Raw genomic sequence first — 7824 nt, 5'->3', positions numbered from 1 at the left:
TGCATGAGCCGGGCCACGGGCCCCAAGATGGCAAAGACCCCAATAGTTAGATGCATGGCAGAATCCATTAACATAAACATATACCTGAAAATAAATGTATGGTGACAGGATCGCAAAGTGATCTACATACAGTAATGAAAATGGAAAAAATGACCTAGGGGCAAGTCATGGACTTTGAGGGCACTGTAAACTGGTAAAGATAGTAGTCACCACAAACAGGGGGAAATTTTTGCTAAAAAAATATATTTATTACACAAGGTATTATTAAACACTTTAAGAAAATCTCCATATGATTGAATTTGCACAAAAACAAAATTACACAGCATTACAGTATTCAGTGAGAACCATCAGGAATTGGTAATTAAACATAATTACATAAAAAGAATTTAAACTGGTTATTGAGATATACTGTTGATAAAGACAAACAAAGAACCTCCAACCACTTATAGATTGTAAAAGTTCCTGAGGAAGGACCGAAGACTGAAGGTCTAAACGATGACAAAGGAATCGCTGTGGCCTGACATGTTTCGCGCTGAGATATGGCGCTTCTTCAAAGGGCTTTTTGTTATAAATGTGCTACAATAATGGAGAAAAAACATGAGTATACAAATACATTTCACATGCATATATCATATAGTGAACCGAGATAAAAATAGAAATAGAGTAGCTGTGGATGCTGGCAGGCAGGCTAAATGCATGCAGGAAACAAGACAGGGGAGGGAAAGCCCAAGGGTAAAAACCCGTGGGGGAGGGGGGGAAAAAATTGGAGAAAGATGGACTCTCAGGCCCAGAAAACACCAAGCCGCAGAGTGTCCCTAATCCTACATAGCGGGGACAAGGTAACATGGTAATAGAAGTCATACAGGGTATGGTGAAGGTAAAGATAATAATATAGTAGATATAGTACTGACCAAACTGGCTTACCTAGAGGAGCATCAGTTGAGATTAGGGGTAACAGTAACCCGGAGTCTGAACTGGTGAAGGGTTAATGGTTAAAAGAATAAACTTGTACTGGCATCCAGTGAAAAAGTTCCATCTACACCATAGTAGTATATAGCCAATGCAGATTGCAGCTAAAAATCTATGGATAAATATATAGCAATAAGATGCTAAGTTCTAAAATGACATGCATAACCATTTAAATAAAATAGCAAAACGAGGCTTACCCAGTGAAGGTAGATAGAGCTAATCAGGCTGTAACCATAGTGAGTTGAAATTAACACAGGAGTGTAAGCTGATCATATAGCAATACAGTGAATTTAAACACCATATTCACAATGGATGCACTCCAGAAAGATAACAAGGGGCCAGGTATAGACAAGCCCTGTCAGGTCTCTGAAATAGACAAATAGAGGGCTTAGATCAGCGCTGCCATAAGGAGTCAACCAGATTGAACTAGCTTGTAAAGGAGGTAGAAGAACATACCTGATAGTAGAACTGCAGGCAAGTAAACAGTGTCCGTGTGCCTCCCGGGAGGCTACAGATGTATGTGCTAGGGCTGAGGGCCCTTAAATAGCTCCCTGTCCCGCCCGAATCGACATACACCTCGGCGCTGCCGGGTGATGTCATCAGAGCTGGCCGCATAATTACCAAAGCACGCGCCCTGCAGGTGGAACGAGGGTACTGCATTGGATATAGTAATCACAGGGATGGCGCGGGATCGCCACCCTGTGGTCACTAAAGATATAGCAGTAAGAAAACTGGCTATATCTTATGCTGCCACGCTATGTAGGATAAAAAAGGGGCAGTAAAACGAGCCGCATGTTGGTGAATAGTGGGCCCTCCCCAGAGATGGAATAAAACCTCAACCCAATAAAAGCCCGCAAGCACAGCGAGACACCAGCAAGCACAGCAATTGATTATAGAAAAAAGAAAATATTTAAACAAAATAATGACAATTATTAATGATTAGTTCACATAGCAAGTAAATAGCAAAGACCTCTTTAAAAATAGAGCAGCAGATTGAACTATAGGTATTATTTCCAAAGGTAAGTATTGATACAAAGGAAATAACAACGACATGTGAACTACTTAGTTAGTACTCCCCCTAATTTATACATATTGATATGTAGCGAGAACTAAGAGACAGGGCTGCTGATGGAAATATAAGCATTAAGTGTAGATTTGGCGAAAACACCTGACTATGCAAATTGCATTTCGAGAAGCATGGGGCCAAATTGTAAAGTCAAGTATATGCAGCATCAGAGCTTACAGAAAGGATTTATAGGATTGAGATTCATTGAAACCTGGGGGCTGAAGAGCCCCAAGTCGCTCAATCCACAGGGCTTCCTTCTGAAGTACCTGTTTATCCCAGTTGCCTCCCCGATTGTCCTTAGGGATAACAGCTAGAACTATAAAGGAGGCTACCGAAGTGTCGAACCTATGATAAAGGTCGAGGTGGCGGCTAACAGATGTCACCATTTTTCCTTCCGAGGAAAAATAAATGTGGTCCCTAATCCTGCATTTCAGATTCCTAATGGTCTTGCCTACGTAGAACGCTTGGCATTTGCAAATCATAAGGTATATAACGCCTTGCGTGTTGCAATCCGCGTGAAAATTGGGAATAAATTGTTCACCATTAGGTAAAATGAACATGTTTCCTTCTTTGACCCAAGGGCAGAAGGCACATTTCCCACAACGAACAATCCCATTAGGGGGCCTATGTTGACTTTTTGATTGGTGTTATAGTGGCTAGAGGTTAGTTTATCACGTAGGGAGCGTGATTTTTTATACGTAATGTCTGGCTTCGGTCCAATGTATTTACTGAGAATGGAGTCGTTTGTCAGTATTGACCAATGTTTGATCAGTATATTGCGCACTTCGTGATGGTGGCTGGAATATCGCGTGATAAACCTAACCGGTTGGGACGAGGGAATAGTTTTCTTTTTAAATAGCAAGGTAGTACGTGATTGACGCATGGCCTTGTTGTATGCCTTGCGTAGTAATGATTTGCTATAGCCTCTGGCCAAGAGTCGCTGCCTGAGTAAACTGGCTTGAAAAATAAAGTCCTTGGTGACAGTGCAGTTTCTGCGTAATCTCAGGTATTGAGCATAAGGTATGCTCCTCAATAAATTAGCTGGATGTGCGCTGGCCGCATGGAGCAGTGTGTTCCCTGCAGTCTCCTTTCTAAAGAGAGAAGATGTAATTCTACCATCTATGTCCTTTAGAATTGTCAGATCAAGGAAGGTAACTTGATCTAGTGCGCTTGTAAATGTAAATTTTAGGTTGAACCCATTGGTGTTGAGAGCATCAATGAATTCAGAAAGTAGGGAGCTTGAGCCTGACCATATAATGAACACGTCATCAATGTATCTTAGCCAGTTGATGACATGTCCAGTATAGATTGATAGTTGGTCATCTGAGAAAATATCTCGTTCCCACCCCCCCAGGTACAGATTGGCGTAGCCAGGGGCACAACAGGTGCCCATGGCTACGCCCTGTACCTGGAGGAAGTGGGACTCCTTAAATACAAAATGGTTACGTGTCAAGATAAAACGCAGAAGTTCAATGACGAACTCTACGTAATTCCATTGATGGTGATCCTGTTCTCGAAGAAAGGTACGTACTGTCGAGATGCCCAACTCGTGGGGGATGCTAGAGTAAAGGGCCTCCACATCCAAGGTCACGAGGAGGGCATCTCGAGGTACGACCATATCCTCGATTTGTTTGAGAAGGTCTAGCGTGTCACGAATGTAGGAAGGTAACGCGAGTACGTGGGGCATGAGTATAGAATCGACAAAACGGCTGGCGTTTTCAGTCAAGGAGCCTATACCAGACACTATAGGCCTACCGGGGGGGAGTGATGGGTGTTTATGAATCTTCGGTAATGCATAGAAGGTGGCAATTCTAGGATTACGTATATTAAGATAATTATAGAGATCTTGATCGATCAGTCCCCTTTGGTAGGCGGACCCAATGATGTTCAGAAATTCATTTTTAAAAAGTGTGATTTGCGTAGCATTGATGCGTCTATACCACTCCCTATTTTGTAATATGTTGAAGACCATTTTTTCATAGTTGGATTTTGTCATGAGAACTACATTGCCGCCTTTATCAGATGCTTTTATTTCTAAGTCAGGGTGACGTTGAAGATTTTGTATTGCCTGTCCTTGTTTTTTAGTTAAATTGCTAATTAACCTCCCTGGCGGTATGATTCTGTCTGGAATTACGTACCAAAAGCGGTACATTTATTTTGCAAGGAAATTGGCGTTTTATACTGTAGGCCTGTAATTTTTAGAAATAACTCACTTAAATCTGACCAAGCAAGAGTCTTGTAGGCATCCCGGGTATGATTTTTTTTTTAAAACAAAATTATAAATTATAATATAATAAATAATTATAAATAATTATAACAAATAATAATATAATTATAATAAAAATTATTCAATAATGTAATCAACTCAAAATCACTGAAATTTGCAGTTGCAGAATTGTCGCTGTCATTATTTTATTTTTTTTATGACGAATTTCCCCGCAAATCGCTATCGCACATTTCTGCAAGTGATTATAATTTATTATCGCTGTTTTCTAGCTGATCTAAAACCATTTTTGACATAAAGGGACACTTTTGGACAATCTACAGTTTTTAGGCAGAAATGACATTTTTTATTATATAAAAGTACATGTAGGACACTGGGCAGACCACTAGGGACAAGGGGGGTGTGTATTTTTTACATACAGTACTGTAATCTATAAGATTACAGTATACTGTATGTAATGTGTTTGTTTACTTTTTTGAATTTGGCGCCGTTCTCCGTCCCCGTGCGTCGTAACGTCGCAGGGAACGGAGATCGGCGTCACACGGGGACTGTGAATCGAGCGAGGAGGTCCCGCTCGCTCACACAGCGGGTGGCATCGCTGGATCCAGGGACAAGGTGAGTAAACCAAGCCTGTGGATCCAGCGAAAGGTAAGCCCGTCCAGCCCGAGCGTGACTCGGGTTTGCCGATCCTACCATGTAAAACCAACCCCGAGTCACGCTCGGGTTTACCGTCAGGGGGGTTAAGGAATTCGTATCCAGTTTTTTACAATCATTTATTGTGCTTAATAGGAAGGCCCAGATACTGGGATTGCTGGTTAGGTCAGGAAACCGTTGGGATTTTAACTTAAATTTCTTGGTTACTATCAAAGGAGGAAGGGAGGGAGTGGGAGTTAAAGACTCCGGGGTGGCCTCTGAATCAAATTGTGTGGGTGTGTTTTCGTCAAGGAGGAGCATGAGGTCCCTGAGGGCTCTGAAATCATCCATAGTAAAAATTTTTACTTGTTCGGAGATACGTTTATCCTCCATGGTTCTGAGGCGGTCTCCGTCAAAAAGAAATTTGAAAGTTAGGTTACGACAAAAAAGGTAAATGTCTTTGATAGTTTCATATTTGTCTATTTTCATGGACGGACAGAAACTGAGTCCTAGTTTAAGGACCTCAAGTTCCTCCAAGGAAAACACATAAGGAGTGAGGTTGATCACATCCAGACTGGAATTGGACGTTAAGTTTGTGGGGGGGTCGTCAGGGGCAAGTGAAAACTTGAAGCCTGAGTGGTGATATGTGGATCAAGGGTCCCTTGTCTAGTACATTGGTGTAGTTGTAAGGTTGTTTGAGAATTATCAAGGGATATATTCCTTCTAGGGACACCAATATTGGGGTCCAAAGGCCCCACATTGGTTCCCGTTGCAGAGGCGTGTGCTGTAGACTGGGATTGTAATGTTTGTATAGCTTGGGAGGCTAAACCTCCCATGTAGTTGCTTTGTACACGGGCTCCATCACCACTAGGAAGGGTATCCGCCCGAGTGCGTTGTACATACAGTAATGGACCTACGGACAAATCAATCTCACAAGGAGCTAGACCCGGGCCACGGGCCCCAAGATGGCAATAAACCCAAAAAATGGGAATGACGACAGAATCTATTAGCCTGGACATATACCAGAGGATGTCAATAGCACATCCTGGTACTGAATCTCCCAATGGGTATATATATAAATGGACCTGCATATGGGGCCTATGACAAAGGTGAGGAGGTGGTGTACCTACAGCTAATCAGAAATAGATAGCACACTGGCCGGTGAACTATAATGATAGAGAAAATCCGAATAGTATGTCAGGAGCTCTGTACAACTTGGCACCTCACGCACAGCATAGTGACACATGTTAAGTCAGCACCATAAACTAGGGTTTCACAATACAGTCCCAAAAACAAAGAAAAAAGAGGAAACCTCCAAAAAGCAGCCCATTAATCTAAAAGTCACTTAAAAAACAATTCAAATCAAATTCAATGTTTAGTTCCTTAGGTGCAAAGGTGTCCATAGATAAAATGTATTTAGACTCCAATTGGCTTAAGGATCTCACCTTGTGGCCTCCTCGCCAAGGTTTGGAGTATGGCACAATGCCCCAAAACCTCAATTGCGAAGGATATTTCTGGTGGGCTTCTGCAAAGTGTCGCAAGACACTATGTTTAGGGAATCCGCATTCAATGTTTTTAACATGTTCTTTGATGCGGATCCTCAGAAGCCTTTTGGTGCGTCCGATGTACTGGAGACCACAACTACATTCTAAAGCATAGACAGCTCCTTCGGTATTACACTCAAAGTCTCTGACTTCATATTGGGTACCGTTGATGTCAGACTGAAAGTTGGTGACTTTTAAATTGGGTCGTTTAGTGTGAGTACACGAGTAACATCTCTTGCAGGGATAAAAGCCTTTACCCGTGAACAAGGTGAATTGTCTTCTTGGAGGGTCAATTACACTTTTTACCAATTGGTCACGCAAAGTCCTGCATCCGACTTCAAAATATGCCAGTGGTGTGCAATAATTTTCTCTATCTTTCTGTACTGGGCATTGTATTCCAGGACAACAGGGACCAGGTCGGCCCTACTAGCGGGCTTTTTGTTTTCCATAAGGTGACTCCTAGATACATCAGTTACTTCCTTTATCTTTTCTTGAATAAAGGTTTCTTCATATCCTTTCTGTACCAATCTGTCACCTATTTTCTTTGCCTGCATCTGAAATTCTTCAATATTCATACAGTTATGTCGTAGGCGCATCATCTGACCTTTTGGTATATTGAAGAGCCAATTTCTGTGGTGACAACTTGTAATAGGAAGGTAACTTACAGTCTACATTTTTAAAGTATGTCCTTGTAGTAAACAGATTGTTGATTATTGAGATTTCCAGGTCTAGGACTGGTATGGTTTTTTCCTCTATCTGCCAGGTCAGTGTGATGTTTTTGCAGTTATTGTTCAATTTCTCAAAGAAGGAGATGAGTGACTGGCGATCCCCCTTCCATAATACAAAGATATCATCTATGTATCTTTTGTATAACAGGAGGTCCGATGGTTGGTCCATATATACGACTCATCCTCCCACTTGGACATAAAAAGTCCTGCGACACTGGGTGCAAATTTAGCCCCCATAGCCACCCCGGTTTTTTGAAGATAGTATTGACTTTTATACCAAAAGTGGCTATGCTTTAGGCAGAAGTCTAGACACTTAATGATATACTTCCTTTGTTTACATGGGAGTTTCATATGATTACGAAGTCCCCATTTGGTGGCTACGCAGGCTAAATAGTGGGGGATAATGGTATATAGCGATGATACATCCGCCGTCACCATCAGAAGTGATCCATCATCGTTTCTTCCATCTAAGAGCCTCAACATCTCTTTCGTATCTTTGAGATAGGCTTGTGTCTTCTGCACTGCTGGTTGTAGGTATCGGTCAACATACTGCCCTAATCTAGCTGTTATAGAATTGATCCCATTAACTATGGGTCGGAGGGGGGATTGGTCTTGTTTTTATGAATTTTAGGCAATGCATAAATGATGGGAGTTCTGCAT

The 7824-nt window shown here is 41.8% G+C and overlaps 1 long non-coding RNA gene across 1 annotated transcript; it reads right to left on the bottom strand.

Annotated features, from left to right (window-relative positions):
* Positions 1–226: 226 nt before the first annotated feature.
* On the bottom strand, positions 227–1939 carry LOC120924648. The gene is made up of 4 exons (XR_005746392.1): positions 1426–1939; positions 1167–1335; positions 925–1081; positions 227–576 (listed from the first exon to the last, which is right to left on the bottom strand). It is a non-coding gene; the product is annotated as an uncharacterized LOC120924648 (long non-coding RNA).
* Between the last annotated feature and the right edge of the window lie 5885 nt (positions 1940–7824).

The sequence above is a fragment of the Rana temporaria genome, chromosome 1 (genome assembly GCF_905171775.1).
Source record: "Rana temporaria chromosome 1, aRanTem1.1, whole genome shotgun sequence".
Taxonomy (NCBI): Eukaryota; Metazoa; Chordata; class Amphibia; order Anura; family Ranidae; genus Rana; species Rana temporaria.
Note: the sequence above shows the minus strand (reverse complement) of the source record. Positions and strands in the feature narration are given on the sequence as shown.